The 18812-nt window shown below is 39.9% G+C and overlaps 1 protein-coding gene across 2 annotated transcripts in view; it reads right to left on the bottom strand.

Annotated features, from left to right (window-relative positions):
• ARHGAP42 (Rho GTPase activating protein 42) overlaps positions 1 to 18812 on the bottom strand; it is a 159751-nt gene that overhangs the window by 109259 nt on the left and 31680 nt on the right. The gene's annotated exons all lie outside the window — the stretch shown is intronic.

The following is an 18812-nucleotide window of genomic DNA, read 5'->3' as shown; positions in this document are numbered from 1 at the left end:
CCTGCAAAGTCCCTTCCAATTCTGTTACTCTGTTAACTTCAAGACAATGCTCTTTACACGTTTTTCATTTCTATTAAGATACAGAAAGAAAGAGGGGGGAAAGGTTCATAAATACACAAAAGGAATAGAGTTAAAACACACATGGACATACAAATGAAATGTTACATCCATCGAAGACTATGTAACTCTCTAAAAGATAAACAATCCAAAAGGTTTCTTCCTCTCACTTTTCACTTAATTAATTTTTATATTTACCGGTATAATTATTAAACCTATGATATCATTTTAAATGAGTATGACCAAGTGCATAAATATAAACAGATCAAGACTTAAAACCTATTAGGGTGCAAAGGGAAAAAAAATATTTTTGAATTCCTACACACATATTTTGCTGATACTACCCATTTTTCCTTGTAATACAGACACCTGTGAATATGGCTATGTACATATGCACGTTTGATGTTGCATGTTCTCATTCTTCTGTTTCTGTGTCATTTCCACTTAACCTTTATGCCACGGCCCGGACCCAACCCCCCCCCCCCCCCCCCCCCCCCCCCCATCCTTGTTTTGATGAAGGCTCCGGGTGATCACGGAGCCTTTATCAAACGATCGGCCCCCCCCCCCGCGCCCCCCGGTAGGACTGTTCCCGGACCGGCCGCCGCCGGGGCCCCTGATTTAAATCATCACCTACTTCCCTTTCATCGAATTTATATATAGTCTTTTGAAGGGCACAAAACCCCAAGTTGTTAAAATGGCCAAATTCTGAATCAAGTGCTCACATGTTAAATTTGGGAACCATTATTTCTGGCAATAGTTTAGAAGTATGAGTAGAAAATAGACATAGAGTAGAGCAGGCTAGTAAAGAAACATCCTATTAGACAGGATGGCACCTGACTCAACAGTAGTAATTGGGACATATTTACAATGGATAACCACTTAAGTATGAGCCAGCAGTATGCTGCGGCTGCCAGAAAAGCCAATGCAGTCCTAGGCTGCATTCACAGAGGGATAGTATCAGGATCCTGTGAAGTGTTAGTTCCACTTTATACTCCACTTATAAGATTACACTTGGAATACTGCATCCTGTTTTGGTTGCCACAATACAAAAAGAGTGCAGAGGAGAGCAATGAAGAAGATTAGGGGACTGGAGGCTAAAACATATAGGAATGGTTGTGATAACTGGGTATGTCTAGTCCAAAGAACAGACTGACCAGGGGGTGAGATGATTGAAGTCTTCAAATATTTGAGAGGCTTTATAAAGAAGAGAAGGTTGACTTATTCTCCAAAGAAGGACAGGACAAGAAGTAATGGATGGGAACTTATCAAAGAGAGATCTAACCTAGAACTAAGGAGAAATTTCCTGTCCATGAAAACAATTAATCAGTAGAATGGCTTGTCTCCAGAAGTTGCTCCATCATTGACATTTTTAGGGAGAAACTGGAATGATATGGAGACTCCTGCTGAAACAAGGGATTAGAGTAGAAGACCTCCAAGTCTTATTTTGTATTCTACTAATTAACAGGAATACAGCATAATAGTAAAGAGAACCCTAACTTGATATTATTTTCCGTTCTTGAAGTTTTCTTTATACAGATTATATTACGTGAGCAACAAGCTCTTAGCCAAAGTATATATTATATGCATCAAATAAGAATGGTTTAATAAACACGCCCACTACAGACAAATTATAGATATCTCAAGAGGACTCTTATGTTCACTGTCAACACAAACAGATACAAAATTATGGCCATGAAATTATCCCAGATAATTCATGCGGGAACTTATAGATACTTCAAAACGGCAATCACAAAAATCGCATTAATTTGTCATGAAGATGATAAAAACACAATTTGAATTTGTGTTTGTATCAGACAACTGCTCTGATAAAACAGTTGAATTCTTGTAAACACCAGTAAAAAAAAAATCACATTGAAATGACTTCAATAATAGTAGCTACTTCATATTTTAAGTGTAGCGTGATCAGCAGCTGTCACAGAATTGCTACGCCTATTTTTCCCCGATGTTGCTATACACTTTTGATGGCACAGAATACCCATGTATGTGTCCACTGTGAAAACAAACATGTGGCTCTCTTCATGATAACTTTAAGTGGAAACTTTAAAAGACCAACACGTTCATTAGTCACAAAAGAAACAGGTGATAAAGTGAAGATCTTCAGCTAAGTGCTCCCGATTATGGATTCAGTATACATCCATCACGTGTGAGAGACTGGAATAGCTGAGAAAAGAGTGGAAGGGAGAGGAGACATAAACAATCAAGGCAAAGAGTTTGAATTTATTGATAGCAAACCAGCCAGGGTGATAAGAAAGCTGGAAGAAGCCCTTCAAGTCTCTGTCATAACAACTCATGAATGAGTTACAGTTTTCAGGATTCTGTATATAACTCCAAATCAGCATTAACACCATCTTAAAACTCTGTAGTTTTTGCATCCTTGAATTTTCCTAGATTCACTATGTAGACCCTATTGGGGAAGTTTTCTTTGGATATGTAACTCCTATCTTCTATCAGAAACTGACCATTACAAATTTTAGGTACCTCTAGCTTCTATTTGGAACACACCAAGAAGTCCATTGTTTCTAGTGATACCTGTTCTGACCTGGCCTTCGCAGAAGCAAGAAACAGACTTCCCCACAAAGAAAAACTCCTCTTTATTTACAAGTTAACCGAAACAATAATCCTTATCAGCTCGTTATGATAAATGCAAGGTCATGAGCTCCCAGCCAGGAGACCGCAAAGTAAGTCAGATCAAACAGAAATAGACAAACCTCGGTTCTGGCAAGGCAGTCTTTGTCACACAAAACACACAAGGAGCAAACTTTCCAGAAGTACAAACGGTTGTCTGTGACAACCAAACCAGTCCCTTTCCCTCCTATTTATTCCCCAGCCAGGGAAGGCCCAGTCAGCATCCACATTTGTTTTGCTCATTGTCCTCCATTGTTCCCCTCTCCTATCTGCTCTGTGCATACACGCATCTGGAACAGGCCCCAGCTGTTCCTCCTCCTCACTTATCTCTGACTCCAAAGGCAACTGCCTCTCTGGCTGGGAACTGCCGGACAGCCCTGACTCTATCTCTGTGTTCGATGCTGAGCATCCATCAGAGCCTTCCCCAGGCTCCAGAATTGGCCCAAGTTCTTCCCCACCTCCTCATCTTCTGAGTCTGCCGCCAGCTCCGCTGGCAGCTGGCGGGCCACAACAATAGCTATAATATAGAAATAATTCAGACTCACCAGATCAGCATACATAGGTAATTGATTTAAAGCTGGCATTTCTCAAGATACAAATATATAGCGCAATGAAGTTAAACAGATCAAAAGGACCAGATTGCTGCTTAGGATTAATGCACAACAGTACGAAACAGATTGATAGCACAATTCAATAGCATAACTGCTTATATCTACAGTTCCCAATAAAAAGATGCAGGCATATAATGTAACAATTTACAACTCAGACAGTTCTAAACTTTAATTTCATATATCTGAATAGCAAGCAAGCTGTTTATAGAATTACCACACTTAAAATAGCTGCTAATCAACACTGGACCAACTACAATGTTTAAGAAGCGGGGATAAAACTCAGGAGCCCTTTCTGATGCCAATTCTTCCAGCATTAAAATAGCAAAATAAAACAAAAACCAATATGACACATGTTAACTCTCCAGGCTACTCTATAACTGACCTAAAGTTGGCCTTGAACTGTACAAAGCTTTACCATGAAACAAGGCAGATTTTATTAGAGGTCTTAATATAATTTGTTATGCGTTAAAATGTTATAAACAGATCCTGCGCCTCTAGGAATGAGGAGGAGAAGGGGAAGGAGAAGAAGGAGGAGAAGTAGTAGTAGCAGCAGTAGTGGCGACGGCAGTGGGATTCAAATTTTTTTACTACCGGTTCTGTGGACGTGGCTTGGCTTGGTGGGTGTGGCTTGGTGGGTGTGGCAGGGGAAGGATACTGTAAAATCTCCATTACCTCCCCATTCCTGTAGGAAGGTTACTGCAAAATCTCATTCCTTCCCCACCCCACTAACCTGCTTTCCAGCGCCGTTCTCTTGTGCAGGGCAACAAAAGAAGACTCAGATGATCAGCTGGGACTTGGGAGGCAGAGAATAGATGGGGTTGGCGGGGCCAGTCAGAGGTGGTATTTCCCAGTTCTCTGAACTACTCAAAATTTCCGCTACCGGTTCTCCAGAACTGGTCAGAACCTGTTGAATACGCACCTTTGAGCAGTAGTACAAGATCGGATATCTAACAAAGAAACATAACTTCTGCGTATATTCCTACCATTCCTTGCAGGGGCTGGAAATCTAGTAAGTCTTAGTTGGATTCTACTGCAGTCTTGCAAGTGCCCAGATGTGAAGCCCTGCAGGATTTTGCCCATTATTACCAGCACCTGAATCTGCACCCAGAAAAACCCAGGCAACTAATATAACTTCAGGAGTACCGCTAGAATTGTGGCATTCCTTAAAGACCCAGGCAATTGTGTTTATATGACCTGAAGCTTTCCAGGTGGAAGAGGTTAACATAGTCCAGATGAGTGGCTGTGAAGCTACCAGTGATTGTGAATGACTATTTCGAGTTCCTCCCATCTCAGGAATGGCTGTACCTAGTACACTAGCTAAACCTGTGCAAAAGCTTGCCTGAACCATAACTTCCTCCTATAAATTCAACAACAGCTGAAATCCAGGAGAAGTGCCAGATTATAAACCAGCTTCTTCTGAGACATCTCCATTTGTCATTGTCTTTGAAAACCTGGAAAAATCAGACTCTTCCAGCAGAGTGCATTGAGCAATAATTACCTTCTATCCAGGTATATAAACCTGCCAAAGAATTATGGTCCTTCTTCGAAAGAGGAAATAACTTATTCTCAGGCTAAGATGTATTGCAAGATTGTTACAGGAATTTTTAAACATGTGAGAACACACACATGAAAGCACTACCAAACAGTGGAAAATGGTATTGGTGTTACTATATTCTAACTACAGTTTCTATCATCTATTTTAAAAATATATATAATTAATTATAATTTGATATATCAGTTTCTTAAACTAGATGGGACAATATGAAACTGTTGTTTCTTTTAATTCTCAATGCTTCAAATCCTTTCCTTTGGGTCTTATATTAAGAGGAGGGAGGCAACAAAGATAGCAAATGATCTAAGGCAGGGATGTCCAACCTTGGCAACTTTAAGCCTGGAGGACTTCAACTCCCAGAATTCCCCAGCCAGCTGGCTGGGGAATTCTGGGAGTTGAAGTCCTCCAGGCTTAAAGTTGCCAAGGTTGGACATCCCTGATCTAAGGTAACATTTGTACAAATTGAAGATACCATATCTTGGCTGAAAAATTCTAGGCTAAGACCAGTTGGCAGCAGAGTTAGATTTTTACCACTATGTCTGCTGCCTTCTGGTGGCCACCCACTCTTGCAGGAACAGGGATGGGAATCTTAAATTGGAATATTTTCTATAGTCATCTTTGTAATTAAAATTATTAAAAAATATACAAATGTAGAACATATTTATGCAAATAATATTTTTAAATTTTACATTGCATTATGTCAAATTGATCTATAGTCTGTTTTCCATACAAAAGATGTTTTGTAAATTAACTGTAATGGAATAGTTACCATTATAGCCAGAATAATGTCTGAAACCAAGATAACACATAGAAAACAATTGCATTTTTCTTTCTGTTATGTATTTGGCAGTTTCTTTTGTAAAAGTTAAAACAGGTTTGCAGCTGTTTTTCCTGGAGGTTTTCCAAATTCAGGGAGGAACGAAAGATGGCAAAATACTAACTGTCTGAAAAAATAAAATAGTTATGTCCTTTTAATTTTTATTATAACTTATAATAAACTTTTTATTATAACAGCTTTGCCTTCTGTAGAAGAAAATAATGTGATTCTAATTTGCTAGTTTTTATGTTTGCTTAATGTTTTTGTCCAAAATAAGGATTCTATTAACTATTCTGTGCTCTACTCCAGCACTTGGATGATACATAAAATATAACTCAAGAATTGTTCACTTAAAATATTTTAAGGGAAATTCATATATATAGAATTTTGTTTATAGAAAAGCAGGTGTTCTTTCTATTTGAAGCACTTTTCAAATGTGCTTCCTAAATAGTTCTTTAAATAAATCCAAAATGATGGCATTTTAGGACTAATCCATTTCATCAGGAATTTATCAGTGTAATTATTCTTCCAGAACTTCATATCTTGGGGGGGACGGACCATCATACATTAAAATCACTCTACTTAACTGAAAAAATTAGAACTTATGGGTGTTATTTTCTACCCATTGGATTTTGTTTAAACTCATAACTTCAGTGTGTTTGAAACAATTTGCAGTATTACGGATAAAATACCACAAACAACTATATAAGTGCAGGATATGGAAATACTTCATCTCATTAATTCTTACCAATATTTAAATTGTATTTGCTTATTAGGGATTTATTATAGAAACTCTAAGATACATTTTATTTTTATGCTTATATTTATCACTTGTTTTGGAGATTTGATTGGCTGGGGAGAGATATGTGTGTGTGTGTGTTTGTGTAAACTACCTTTTTAGTAAAAAAAACCTTTTTCTTCAAAAAAAGAGAAAAAAACAAAGACCGGAAACTACAGAAAAATCAGCCCGACATCAATACCCGGGAGGATATTGAAAAAAAAAAAAGATAATTGAAAAAGATAATCAAGGAATAGGTCTGCAAACACCTAGAAACCAGCAAAGTTAAAACCAGAAGCCAACATGAATTTGTCAAAACAGATGATGCCAAACAAATCTTATTTCATTCTTTGACAAAGTGACTAAATTAGTGGATCAGTAAAGTGCTGTGGATTTCAGTAAGGCATTTGACACAGTAGACCACAATTTACTTCTTGGTAAACTAGAAAAATGTGAGATAGACAGAATGAGCACGAAATGGATTCATAACTGGCTGACAAACCACACTCAACATGTAGTCCTTTATGGAATTCCCTCAATAGAGGGGGAGGAATAAGACAGTACCTATCTACAAAACAGCCCTTTTAACTGTTCCAAAAAGATTCCACAACCAATGAGGGCACAGATAAACCCCCAAGTGGCCTCAACAGTTCTCAGAGAGAGTGCTAATGACCAGATGACTGCAAAGAAATACAATCTTTCCATCTCCTACCCACCATCCTATCAGAACTATCATTCCATCCCTCCACCAACACAACTGATGAAGCTTCTTGGATGAAAAGGAAAATGTTATCTTTTTCTTCCTCAAGGAAAAAAAGCCCAGTTGCCTTTTGAAAAAACACCTTTGAGACAACTATGACCTGGATGACTGCAAATTTCCACAGACAGAGTTGTAACTATTCATGACATTTTCGATGTGAAAGCCATTTTCAGTGTGAAAGCCAGATCTGCACAATCACAGCCACTGAGAAGTTATATTTGAAGAAAATTCTTTTTGGTCAATTTCATGAATAGCGACTCTCTCTCTCTCTCTCTCTCTCTCTCTCTCTCTCTGTGTGTGTGTGTGTGTGTGTGTGTGTGTGTGTGTGTGTGTGTGTGTGTGTGTGTATGGTATTCAGCTTTGTTTGGGTATTTTCCCACGTCATTGTAGTTGTGCTTTTAAAGTTGTAGCAACGTTTCGGCAGAATCTCATCTGCCATCATCAGGCTTCTGTATTGTGTTCGTCTATGAGTCAGACTTTTACAGTGGTGACTCACAGACGAACACTATACAGCAGCCTGATGATGGCAGATATATATATATATATATATGCAATCAGATCCATCCTCAGCTACAGCTCCTTAGTAAGTAACCCATCACTGTCAGCCCAATCTAGCTCCAAGTTATTATTATTAGGAAAAATGAACCTGGACAAAAGATGGGATATAAGTATATCACACAAAATATCAATAAGTAAAATTTCAGGGTAAATGGGTTTGTAGAGACCTAAAAATAACATGAAAAAAAAATTCAATATTTCCTGATTTAGAACCAAGACTATCTTGGGTTTCATGTAAAAAAAGTGGCAGATCAACTTTTGAGGCACAGTTCAGAATATTTTATTACAACTGTTTGCTTTAATACAACTCCTTATCTCAGTTATTTAAAAAACAGGGCAATTAAATGTGAATATTTTCATAGAATCTTAAATATGGGATTCAATAAGTCATAACAGTTCAGCACTTTTTTCGCAGTGTTGTAATTACTTCAGTGTTACTGTGTGGCAATATGCACAACCAATAAATTTAATAAATAAAAATAAACACATAATGGCCTTGACATTTTTATCTTTGCAGCAGTTAGACAGTTGATTGCACATAGCAATGTTTCTATAGTCATTTAAAGCCACAAAAAGGGGGGGTTTTAAAGGCACCTATAACCTGAATAACATTTCCTATTCTATTCTAGGAGAGACAGAAGCAAAGTGGTTGTGTTAAATCAATGTCAAGAAATAAAGGTTTAGTTAACAGTAGCAACTGTTCTTTATTCAGCAGGGAATGTGCTAAAACATGTGGCTTTTACTGCCAATGGTAACACAATGAACAACATATGTGAAAACAAACTGCTTAAGTTCTCATTAGAGAAAAGAAGTCATTCCAAGTATTAATTATCACAGCTGAAAGACATTGGTCAGGGTTTCTTAAATAACTTTCACCAGCTGTATATTTTATCATTAGTTCTATAGACAGAGGTGGTATTCAGCAGGTTCTGACCAGTTCTGGAGAACCGGTAGTGGAAATTTTGAGTAGTTTGGAGAACCGGCAAGTACCACCTCTGACTGGCCCCGCCCCCATTGATTCTCCGCCTCCCAAGTCCCAGCTGATTGGCTGGGTCTTCTTTTGTTGTCCTGCACAGGAGAACAGAGCTGGAAAGCAGATTAGTGGGGTAGGGACGGAATGGGATTTTGCAGTAAACTTCCCCCAGGAGTAAGGTGAGAATGGTGATTTTACAGTATCCTTCCCCTGCCACGCCCACCAAGCCACACCCAAATCATACCACACCCACCAAGCCACGCCCAGAACTGGTTGTCAAATTTTTTTAAATCCCACCACTGTCTATAGATGACCATTGTGCGGTATTGTACTACTATTGTATGCAAGGTTCTCCCTTGCATAACACTCATAAGCAGAGGTAGCAACTAATATGCAAACATTGTAGAAAACAATGCAAAAGTAACTATCAAAAACATTAGGTGCAAAGGACAAAAAATAATAATCAAGATTGCTGTTTTTTAAACAGCACAAATGTCAGAAAAAGACATTCAAACAAAAATTTCTAATATTATGAAAAGTACTAGCAGTTTACCACTACTAAGCAATACTATACTAATATGCTGCTTATGAAACCTATTACTATTGAGATACAAGTTAAAATGTAAGTAAAGGTAAAAGATAAAGGTTTCCCTTGTCCAGTCATGTCTCACTCTAGATCAGCGGTTGCCAACCGGTGGGCCGTGAGAAAATTTTGGTGGGCCACAGAGAAATCTCACCTTAAGGGCACCCTCCCCAAAGCAATTAATCCAGGCTGCGCAGAAACACAAGTGCTGCACCGCCCACATGGCCCGCTGGAGCCCTCTCTGCCCACTCACTCCTTACCTGGTAAACTTGCCTGCTAAATTTCTATTTTTCCTTTTTCTGACCATCATCTGTTCTCTGTGCCGGGAGATTTAGATTAGCCAGGAAGCAGAAAATGGTTGGATTTCTTGCTTTCTAGCTAGTCTTTAGATCTTCAGCTCTGCTTTTAAGTACAGCCGAACCTCCCTTAGGACTGAAGGTTTGCTTGCAAGCAAATTCAGTGCAGACTCACGGCAAGCAAATTTGAGAGACTGAGCTAGCCGATGGCAGATAGATAGATCATTGAATGATTCTGTGAGCAACTCAATCTGCCTGCTTTGCCTGATTTGGGGTAAAAGTTGCTCTTTTTTATAAAAAAAATTCAATATTTACATACAGGGTGTGTTGTGAGTTAATGTTGTGTTTGCTTGCTAGCAAATTTTGTGAGTTTGCTTGCAAGCAAATTTTATGTGACAGACTAAGCTAGCCGATGGCATAGATAGATCTCTGAATGAATCTGTGAGCAACTCAATCTGCCTGCCTGCTTTGCCTGATTTTGGGTAAAAGTTGCTCTTTTTTTAAAATAAAAAATTCAATATTTATATAAATATTTATAATATTTACATACAAGCCATGCCCAGCCAGTCACATGACCACCAAGCCACACCCACAAATTAGGCCACACCCACAGAACCAGTTAGTGGTCCCTGGGATCTAAAATTATGAGTTTGGTGGTCCCTGAGGTCCAAAAGGTTGGCGACCCCTGCTCTAGTTCATGGTGCCCATCTCTGTTTCTTGGCCGAGGGAGCCAGCGTTGTCCGAAGACAATTTGAGATAATAAATAATCAGAGTTGGGAAGGACCTTGTAGATCATCTAGTCCAACCCCCTGCCCAAGCACCATTTCTGACAGATGGGAGTCCAATCTCTTCTTGAAAGTCTCAAGAAAGTGTCTGAAATTTCCACGGTCATGTGGCCAGTATGGCTATATATCAAAGGTGCACGGAATGCTGCTACTTTCCCACCCAAGTAGTACCTATTTATCTACTCGCGTTTGCATGCTTTTGAACTGCTAGGTGGGTAGGGCAAGGAACGGGAGCTCATCCCGTTGGGTGGAGCTTGGGTCTCGTACCCTGGCTGTCAGCTGACAACTTCAGCGTCTTTAACCGCTAAGCCATCGTGCCCATAGTGTAAGTACATAATGTAAAATGCCCTATAACAGGGGTGTCAAACTCGAGGCCCGCGGGCCAGATCCAGCCCATAGGGTGCTTAGATCGCGGGGCTACAATGGAAACAGTGAAGGATTGGCCTGCAATGCCTCTGCCAGTAAAAATGGAGTTTGGGCCACACGCAGCCCTCCCAGACTCCATTTTCACTGGCAGAGGGCTGCAGGAGACCGCCATGGCCAAAAACAGAGCTCAGATCCCCCCAGCCCCAGCCAGGCCACCACAGGTGCCCTCAACACACAAGTGATGTCGAGTTGGCCATGCCCCCCCATGGCCACACACACCAAGCCCCCCTGAAGTCAATCACAACCTTGATGCAGCCCTCAATGAAATTAAGTTTGACACCCCTGCCCTATAATGTACATGTATTTAAGACTCCTTTTTGACCTAAATTTAAATGATGTTTAAGGGTTTTCTATTATTTTTAATTCCAGTTTTAACCATTCTGTCCAGCACTTATACTGGCTCTTTGCACAAATACTGAATTTAATTTTAACACTTCCAATTTTCACTTTTGCCATAGTTTTACCTAACACCCACTCTAGGTCACCACTGATTTATACAGTTAGAAATAAGTGTTATTAACCAGGATGAAATTAATTCCCACCGGAGAGTACTTCAACCAATCTTTATATCAGCTTGAATGCTTTTTCTTAACGATGCAAACACTTGACACTTTTGCTACTTTTCATACCAACTGATACCTAACTCAGATATAAACATAAACATTTAACTTGGAGAATACGAGCCAAGGAATCAACCTTCTGCTCTTGAAAGATGGATTATTATTTTTGTATGTACCTCTCTGCCAAAAAAATGTAATAATGGGTTAGTGAGTCATTATATCAACAGTTCACATTTTAAAATGGAATCATTAAGTTTTTATCTGACACAAGTTTGTCACTATTTGTTTTGCATAGTTTATTTTTTATTAATCCATCTGAATAGAGCTGGAAGGGACCTTGGAGGTCTTCTAGTCCAGCCCCCTGCTCAAGCAGGAGATCTTATACAGTTTCAGACAAGTGACTGTCCAGTTTCTTCTTAAAAACCTCCAGTGATGGAGCACCCACAACTTCTGAAGGCAAGCTGCTCCACTGGGATTCAATTTTTTTTACTACCGGTTCTGTGGGCGTGGCTTGTGGGTGGCATGGCTTGGTAGCGTAGCAGGGAAAGGATACTGTAAAATCTCCATTCCCTTCCCACTCCTGGGAGAAGGTTATCACTGGTCTTCCGAACTACTCAAAATTTCCGCTACCAATTCTCCAGAACTGGTCAGAACCTGCTGAATACCACCTCTGGTCCTCACTGTTAGGAAGTTTCTTAACTCCAGGTTGAATCTCTCCTTGATCAGTTTCCATCCTTTGTTTCTTGCCTTCTGGTGCTTTGGAAAATAAATTGACCCCCTTCCTCTTTGTAGAAGCCTCTCATATACTGGAATACTTCTACTATGTCGTTTTCCCCCTCCTCCAAATCCTTCTTTTCTCTAGACTAGCCAAACCCAAATTCTGCAACCTTTCTTCACATGTTTTAGTTTCCAGGCCTTTAATCATCTTAGTTGCTCTTCTCTGCATTTTTTTCCAAAGTCTCAACATCTTTTGTGTATTGTGGTGACCAAAACTGGCTGCAGTATTCCAGGTGTGGCCTTACTAAGGATATATAAGGCATTAGTAGATCAGAAGATGGACTTACCAAAAGAAGATATAATTAAGAAAGAAAGAATACAATGGACATAAAGCAAGGATTGCCTAGCCTTTGCCAACTACCTTTCCCTTACTCTCTACCGTATAGTGCAGTGTTGGTGCACTGTTGCGGGTTTTTGGTTCAATGTGTGGAGTATGAAGGATGTTGTTTTTGTTTATTTTCATGGTCATGAGGTGCACTGAAGATGGTGTTTGATTTCGTTGTACAAGGTGCAATGACAATAAACTAAACTAAACTAAACTAAACTAAAATAATATCTGAGATTTTCTTTACCACCTTATCAGAGCAATATTTGTTATGATACCTGCTGATGTGCCTCTTTTGAACTGCTTGGCTAAACACAAAGCAGGTGGGTATAGATGTTATTTCACTAATTCACTGTGATGCAAGAGATAACTTTCCTGCTTCTAGAAATACATCATTTCATAAAGTAAGGCAGAATGTAAATTAGTCTAGACAATGAATATGGATGCAATTTAAAATTAAAATGTTATTAACTTTTTCCAGCTGACTGCTTCTAAGAAGATACAAATTCCCAGATGCAAAGTCTTGAGCTATATTAAGCAGTTTCAGTATATTCATTCTTAACAATGATTCAAGTGAAACAAATGTTACTGAGTATTTTTTAAAAGTGTGTATAAGTATTTCAATAAAAATGAATTTCCAGTAAATGTTGCCATTTGCTACTCCCTTTAAATAATTTTTTTTTTTGAAGAAAATAAAAACAAGCTAGTTTGCTTTAATACAGAAAAGGCTCAGATTTTTAGATAGCAGGAGTTTGCTAAGTTTACCGTAATTATTTTGGAGAAGTCAGCAAGAACTTTAGAAAAGGCCAGATGTTGTTCAAATCAGGCTAACCCAAGTTTACATCCAAAGTAAGAATTGGATAAACAACTTCATTCTCTGATTATCTAAAGTGGGATGAACAAAAAAAAAAATAACTGTTTTTACAGTTTGAGGTTTTATTTTAAAGTAGAATGGGTTATAATTTGCAAGAAAGCTAATTAGAGAGAATGAAGCTTCCTAAACATTGGAGAACACGGTGCAGAAGATTTTGTTATGCGCCTCTCTAAAAATCTGAAGTATGACAGCAATCTCTACTTGCAACAATTTGGAATGAAATTTGCAACCTTATTAAAAGTCTCTATGTGAAAGTACTGTTGCCAAATCTTAGGCAAACATAGTGAGTCATTTTTCTATAGGAAGATAATGGTCGCTTCTGAATGCAGTAGAGTTAATTGACAAGGATGGGACCAGAGATAATCTCACTAAAGAGAGATGAAAGAAATCATTAAAGAAATCTTACTGAAATCGTTGTAGTTCTTGGTGACTTGATTTTGTCCAAGTGCAAGGGTGTCGATTTCATGGAGGGCTACATCAGGCTTGTGTTTGACCTCTGGGGTCGGGGTGGGCGTGGCTGGGGTGGGCATGGCCAGCTCAACGTAACTCATGTTGGGGGCGCCTGTGGCGGCCTGAGCATTCTGCCAGCTCCGTTTTCGTTGGCAGAGGCACTGCAGGCCGGTCCTTTGCTGTTTCTAGGGCAGCCCCACGGGCCATATTTAAGCACCCTATGGGCCAGATCTGGCCCACAGGCCTTGAGTTTGACACCCCTGTCCAAGTGTATTCAGATCTGACAATAGGTTTGGATATAATCTGAATCAGCTTTTAATTTGTACAGAGGTTTGACTACATTTCCCCCCAAATTACTCCATTCCCATATATCATACAGGTAGTCTTCGACTTACAACTGTTCATTTAGTGACCATATGAAGTTACAACGGCACTGAAAAAAATGAGCATTTTTCACACTTACGACCATTGCAGCATCCCCATAGTCAAGTGATCCAAATTTAGATGCTTGGCAACTGGCATGTATTTATGACAGCTGTATTATCCTTGGATCATGTGATCACCACTTGTAACCTTCCCATCCAGCTTCCAACATGCGAAGTCAATGAGGGAAGCCAGATTCACTTAACGATCGCATGATTCATAGAACTGCAGTGATTTACTTAATAAGTGCGGCAAGAAAGGTCATTAAATAGGGCAAAATTCACTTAACAAGTATCAGAATTTAGTATTAGCAACATAAATTTTGGGCTCAATTACCAGATAACAGATAATCAGAGTTGGAAGGGACCTTGTAGGTCATCTAGTCCAACCCCCCCTGCCCAAGCAGGAGACCCTACACCATTTCTGACAGATGGGAGTCCAATCTCTTCTTGAAAGTCTCAAGTGATGGCGCTCCCACAACTTCCGAGAGCAAGGTGTTCCATTGGTTGATTGCTCTCATTGTCAAAAAAAAAATTCTCCTTATTTCTAGGTTGAATCTCTCCTTGATCAGTTTCCATCCATTATTCCTTGACTGGCCTTCAGGTGCCTTGGAAAATAGGTTGACCCCTTCCTCTCTGTGGCAGCGCCTCAAATATTGGAATACTGCTCTCATGTCTCCCCTGGTCCTTCTCTTCACTAGACTAGCCAAGCCCAGTTCCTGCAACCGTTCTTCATATGTTTTAGTCTCCATATGTTCTAATCATCCTGGTTGCTCTTCTTTGTACTTTTTCTAGAGTTTCAACATCAACAAGAAGGTATGGTCATAATTCATAATCCAATTAAACTTTTTCAGACAACCCTCCTATCTGCCATCTACCTCTCTGCTTTGATTATCAGGAGGCACTTGTAATCAAAATGAATCACAGCAATCCAGGTTTATCTCCTGCAGATGGATTATCAGCTTGCATTGAACATCTTTGTTCCCTCCCACAAATAAGAGTCACATCTTTCCAAATACTGCACATAACGTGAAAGGAACACATATAGGATGGAGGAGACCTGGCTCTGAATGTAGAATGTGTGAAAAGGATTTGAATATTCTTTTTAACCACAAGTTAATCATCAGCCAACAACGAGAAGCTGCTATTAAAAAGGTAAGTGCTAAATTAGGGTATATTAATAGGAGGGTAGAGTACAAAGGAAGTAATTTTTCCACTCTTCTTTGCACTATTTAAAAGTCCCACCTCAGAAACCAAAACAAAAAACACTACATCAAATTCCAGGGCAGTTCAAAAACGACAGTAATAAAGTAGACAAATTAAATGCCAAGATACTACAATTCCAAAAGCCACAAGGAGCAAAACTAAAAGAACAAAGTCCACTGCTAAACTCCAAATGTATCTCAGATGAGACCTGCACTGAATAGTTTCAAGCCAAATGAACTTCTTGAGAGCACCACCAAGAAGGATTGCCCAACAAACTCTTTCCCTCATGTCTCCTGCAGGATGTCCTCTTCATCAGAAGCCTTCAAGGGCAGACTGAACCTGAGAGTCCTACAAGAAGTGGGACTGCGTCATGTAGATCTTTACCAGTAAATACTAGCACTTTGCATACATCCCATAACCCTATTAATACTTCTTGCAGTATCAGTATCAAATCCAGAGATGAGACAGCGAGATCCAATTAAATTCAACCCTTTATTTGCTTATGCACAAAGGACAGAATCTTGCCAAACTAAAGCTGTAACTTTCTAATCTACTAGATCTGTTCTAGAGATTGTAGAGTGGGGCTACCCTGAACCTCTTCCCACCTGCCCATCCATTTTGGGACTATGTAGTCTCTTCACCTGGGCTCTTTCTGGGAAAGCTCTATGACAGTGATGGTGAACCTTTTTGTTGTTGTGTGCCTAAAGCATGCATGTGCGTGATAGTGCCCATGCATGCGTGCCGGCATCCACAATGTAACACCCCCCCATGCATGCGTGTGCAACACCCCCCCCGCCCCCTTACCTGCACTGAGCATGCGCACACCTCCCAGCTGATTTTCGGATTATTTGAGGCCTCTTTTGGCCTCCCAGAGGCTCGAGGGAAGCCTCTGCAGCCTCGGGAGGCCAAAAAACGGGTCTTCTGGAAATACCGGAAATGCCCATTTTCAGTCTCCGGAGGGCCTCTGGAGCCCGGGGAGGCAGTTTTCGCCCTCTTAGGGGCTTGGGGGAAGCCTCTGCAGCCTCGGGAGACTGAAAATGGGCCCGTTTCAGCACTTCTGGTATTTCCGGAAGGCCCATTTTTCAGCCTCCCGAGGCTGCAGAGGCTTCCCTCGAGCCTCTGGGAGGTCGAAAACTGCCTCAAACAGGCCGAACATCAGCTGGGTGGCGCGCACATATGCAGTGCAGGTAAGTTTGGTTGGGGTTCGCGTGCCAGCACAAATGGCTCTGCATGCCACCTGTGGCACACGTGCCATAGGTCTGCCATCACGGCTCTATGATGCCTAAGGTTTTTCCTTTTTCTCCTGCTGATTGTACACTCCTTCACATTTTGTATTTTTTTTCGCCCGTCATTATTTTTATAAATATCTCAAGATAGTGAACATATCCAACACACCTTTCTCCTCCTATTTTCTCCCCAACAACTCTGTGAGGTGGGTGGGACTGAAAGTCACCCAGCTGGCTTTCGTTGCTAAGGTTGGACTTGAACTCACAGTCTCCTCCTTCCTAGCCTGGTACCTTACCAAATTGGCTGTAAAATCACAGGTAGTGATTACGGCATAGGCACTATCCTATTGATTGGCTAGCTCCCATGCCGACCTGGATTTCCACCTTCTAGAGTAGACCAAGTGTAAGGTGGCCTTCAACTAACAACCACAATTGAGCCCAACATTTCTATTGCTAAGTGAGACATTTGTTAAGTGAGTTTTGCCCAATTTTACAATCTTTCTTGCCACAATTGTTAAGTGAATCAGCGCAGTTGATAAATTAGTAATCCGCTTCTTAAGTGAATCTGGCTTCCTCATCAACTTTGCTGGTCAGAAGGTTGCATCGGGGGAATCACGTAACCCTGGGACACTGCAACCGACATAAGTACACGCCAGTTGCCAAGCATCTCAATTTTGAACTTATGATCATGGGAATACTGCAAAGGTCATAACTGTGAAAAACAATCATAAGTCACTTTTTTTCAGTACCGTTGTAACTTTGAATGGTCACTAAATGAACTGTTGTAAGTCGAGAACTACCTGTATTTTCAAATCATCTTGGTAAGTAGCCCTACATGCAGCACATTCAGTAAGTTAAATACGTGGCAATGAATCTATAAATCACTGCTGTTAAAGTGCTTTCAGTTCAAAAGAAGGACTAAAATAGGATCATTTAAATGGCAACAGATTAAAGAAACTTTATCCAGCATCAAAACAACACCCGTACCCTTGATCAATGGTCTGAATTGAAACAAAGCAACTCCCTGCATAAACCAAGTAAATCAGTGAATTCGCTTCCTTGTGTTTTTGTGAAGGTTTTCTTAAGTACTATTTAAAGACAGCAAGATAATGGTTTTGTTAAACTTGGTGGGAAACTCTCACCCTCTAATTTAAACATTGGATAAGGAGTCTCTTTGTAATACTTTGCTCAGTTTAGGGTGTGTGTGTAGGGGGGAAAGAGTCTTAAGAACAGTAAGTATACTTCAGCAGCTAGGAAGCTGCCTTTAGACAAAACCAAAATTATACTTAAAAAAAAAAAGACTTCTAATGTGTCTACGCATGATTGGTAAGGCTTCTGTCATTCTCTATCATCATTGTTCTCCCCGCCTTTCTCCTATTTTTTCAAACAAGTTCAGAGTAATAACATCCAAGTTTTTCAAGTTGAATTTTCAACCCAAGTTTGTTGTAGATTAGACAATGATTTGCCTATGACCAACAGTGACACTGGTCAAGCTAGAAGACCAACTTCCTTAAATTTTAACCCTCTCTAGATGCCAGAACAACTACTTCCAGCTAGATGCAGTGAGCCACATCTGAAAGGGCCAGTTAGTAACACAGGGAGAAAAAGATGGTTTAGACTTTAAGTTATTCCCAGATACAGTTTGTTTTGTACACTTTGTATACATATTTGTATAAGCAATTAATGTAAGAGCCATGGTGGCACAGTGGTTAGAATGCAGTACTGCAGGCTACTTCTGCCGACTGCTGGCTGCCTGCAATTTGGCAGTTCAAATCTCCCCTAGCTCAGCCTTCCATTCTTCCGAGGTCAGTAAAATGAGGACCCATTTTACTGGGGGCAATATTCTGACTCTTTAAACTGCCTAAAGAGGGCTGTAAAACAGGGAAACAATTCTGCTATCCAGTTCTTAACTAAAGAGAAAACCAGATATTACCATGACTATATCATCTGTAAATGTGGATGGCCCGATGTAGGTGAACAAGAAATGAGAACTTGGGACTTAATCTGTGCTTTATGCAAGTTTAAACAGCTTTGAAAAACTCAATTAATACATGTGAGAAACAAAGATTTTAAATAATTTTTGAAGGTTAGTAGCTAACCAGATTAATTATGCAGTTTTAAAGTCCCTTC

The sequence above is a fragment of the Notechis scutatus genome, chromosome 5 (assembly GCF_049901735.1).
Source record: "Notechis scutatus isolate UNSWTSFEM ecotype Mainland chromosome 5, rNotScu1.2, whole genome shotgun sequence".
Classification (NCBI taxonomy): domain Eukaryota; kingdom Metazoa; phylum Chordata; class Lepidosauria; order Squamata; family Elapidae; genus Notechis; species Notechis scutatus.
Note: the sequence above shows the minus strand (reverse complement) of the source record. Positions and strands in the feature narration are given on the sequence as shown.